The 3,234-nt window shown below is 45.5% G+C and overlaps 1 pseudogene; it reads right to left on the reverse strand.

The window, feature by feature from the left end:
* Positions 1-404: 404 nt before the first annotated feature.
* On the reverse strand, positions 405-1,409 carry LOC144257408 (2-oxoglutarate receptor 1-like; annotated as a pseudogene).
* Between the last annotated feature and the right edge of the window lie 1,825 nt (positions 1,410-3,234).

Genomic DNA, 3,234 nt, shown 5'->3' on the forward strand with positions numbered 1-3,234 from the left:
ATCCAGAAACACCATAGCTGGAATGAAAATTCATTATTTGAGAGGGTGTGGCTTCTTATTACTGATCCGTGAATATTCAGGTGGTGACTGTGGACACTGAACTCATATCTTCCATGAATAAGTAACTCTTTTTGATAGAACTGCCACAGGAGTTATGTTGCCGGACATATTACAATATAAGCATGAAGAATGTAGAGTAAGAAGTACAAATGTGCTTCTGGGAAGGTACATGGCAAGTGTGTTCAAAACTTTATTGTCAGAATGATGAGTTCATAACTTCAACAGACTGGGCCAAATTTGCTGCTGGCATAGGTGTGCATGTAACTTCCCTGACATCAGTGAAGCTACGCTCATTTAAATCAATGGTGAATTTAGCCTAGTACTCTTAAGTCTTACTAACAGCATCACTGTTGCTCCCTCCCTATTTCGTGCTCATTTGTCTTCAATTTCAAAAGAGAGAGAATGGCCTGCTGGAAGTTGTCTCCCATCACAAGATAGAGTAATAAGTTACCAAGTGTATTTAGTGTTGCTAAGGGTATAGATACAATAAAAAAAGCATAGGTCTGTTTCTCAGTGAAGCAGCTAACTGGATGAAGTTGTAGTTCTATCTGAGTCCCCCTCAAGGCATGAAAGGGTAGGAAACAAAAACAAAATACCACCAAGAGAAGAATGGCAAGTTTGCGAGCCTTCTGCTTGTACAAAGTGTGAGTATGAGGCCCTGTAGCCAATGTGTAAATAATCACAATGTAACACAGAGTCACAATTAGCAAGGGTCAGAAGAAGGCGAACGAAGTCAGAAGCCAGTTATACCATCTGCTAGTGTCCAGGTCTTCAGAAGTAGAAAGATCCATGCAAATAGATTTGTTTTGATTCTCTTTGGAAGTGATCAGAAAGTTCAGAGGACTGGCAGCCACCAGGGAAATCACCCAAAGTGTAGTGCAAGCCACCACTGCCCATCTCCTTTTCCAAACAAAAAAGCAGTTAATTGGATAGATGACTACAATGTAGCGGAAAATGCTGAAGCAAGTGAGGAAAAAGATGCTTCTGTACAAGTTGATGTAGAAATTGAAGCGAATAAACTTGCACATGAAGACTCCAAAGATCCAATTATCTCCATTAGCAGAGTAGTGTATCAAAAAAGGAACAGTAGCTAAGTACAACAGGTCAGTGACAGCCAAGTTTAACATAATGTTGGTGCTGCTTTTCCAGGTCCTTATCTTGAAAATATACGTGAAAATTACAATAACATTCCCTGGGAAGCCCACCAGAAATATTATGCTGTAAAGAACAGACAGATAGGATTTTATCTGTAAGAATCCTTCATCTGTGCAGTTTCTGAAGGTATCTGCATGGCTTGGCAAAGTGGTAAAATTGACTAGGTCTTCGGATACCGTATTCATCATTTTCATCTTAAAGCTTTAGGAAAATCAAATGTTTTGTTTTTAATTGATAAGTCAGTATGAATCTGCTACATAAATCTTTCTCCACTAGAGCTAGTAATATGGATCACATAGCATCCAGAGCTAATAATATGGATCACATTAGCCCACGAAAGCTTATACTCAAATACATTTGTGAATCTCTAAGGTGCCACAAGGACTCCTCGTTCTTATAACATACCTGGAGATTGGCAAAAATGGTCAGCACTGACCTAACTCTGTTCCCATTGAAGTCAGTTACCAGTACCATTGACTTCCATGGGAGCACAGTTAGGCCAGCCCTGAGTGCTTTTGAAAATCCCACCTTTAGTTGCTACATAAGGTTTAAGCCACTTGAGTATAAATTAGGGGATGGTTTTGGTTTATATTTTGCAAAACCTTGTCAATTAGGTTTTTGGCTTAGCAAAACCCCCAAATGAGAAAGTTACAATTCTAGGGTCATTTGTCTGAATCCTTAATATTTGAGGAAGTACAAATACTTTGTGTGTGTGTGTGTGGGGGGCTTATTTGTATTTCAAAAGGAGATGGAAAATCAGGGGTGCGTTTTTTGTTTTGTGTTGGTTCAGATACAGGTTTCAGGACCTGATTCTCCTCTCTCTTGAAATGGTGTAAATCAGAATTAACTTCACTGAAGTCAGTGGAGTATCACTAGGGCAGGGGTGGGCAAATTTTTTTGCCTGAGGGCCACATCGGGGTGTGAAACTGTATGGAGGGCTGGGTAGGGAAGGCAGTGCCTCCCCAAACAACCTGGCCCCTGCCCCTTATCTGCCCCCTCCCACTTCCTACCCCCTGCCTGCCTCCCTCAGAACCCCCAACCCATACAACACCCCCCCCCGCTCCTTGTCCCCTGACCACTCCCTCCTGGGACCCCCGTCCCTAACCGCCCCCTGGGACTCCATCCCCTATCTAAGCCTCCCACTCCCCATCCCCTGACTGCCCCCCCAAACCTCCGCCCCATCCAACCCCCCCCAGCCCCCTGCCTGCCCCCTGGGACCTGCTGCCCCTTATCCAACCCCCCGGCCCTGGCCCTGGCCCTCTTACCATGCTGCTCAGAGCAGCATGTCTGGCTGCTGCACCGCCTGGCTGGAGCCAGACATGCTGCCACGCTGCCCTACATGAACAGGCAGCCCTGCAGCCCAGAGCGCTGCCCGCGCGGTGAGCTGAGGCTGCGGGGGAGGGGAGACAGCGGGGGAGGGGCCGGAGGCTACCCTCCCTGGCCAGGAGCTCAGGGGCCAGGCAGGACAGTCCCATTGGCAGGATGTGGCCTGCGGGCCGTAGTTTGCCCACCTCCACACTCGGGTGACCAGAGGTCCCAATTTTATAGGGACAGTCCTGATATTTGGGGCTTTGTCTTATATAGACGCCTATTACCCCCCACACCTTTCCTGATTTTTCACACTTGCTGTTTGGTCACCCTAAGTATCACTGGTGTAAAACTACTGTAAGCGAATGAAGAATCAGGCCTCCAAAGTTCACAGTAAGTGGTAGGTATAAGGCAAATGTGTTAATCTTGGCTCATCTGTAATATGAACTGGGAGTAAATGGGCCTGATTCTGAAACTGCCTTATACATTCTATAATCATTTCCAGCTCTCCAAAGTGAATCCAAAACATAACCATTCTTGGTAGTGCTTTACCCCTGCATTCAACTCACTTGGCAGAGTAGTAGCACAATCCTCAACTAGTGCAAATCACCATCACTCCAGTGTTTTTTTCCCCCCAAATATATACCACCCATGGATTGAGCCCTAAATGACTACACTAGGTGCAAAGTAGTGTGGAATCGGGTACAGTGA

The sequence above is a fragment of the Eretmochelys imbricata genome, chromosome 1 (assembly GCF_965152235.1).
Source record: "Eretmochelys imbricata isolate rEreImb1 chromosome 1, rEreImb1.hap1, whole genome shotgun sequence".
NCBI lineage: Eukaryota > Metazoa > Chordata > Testudines > Cheloniidae > Eretmochelys > Eretmochelys imbricata.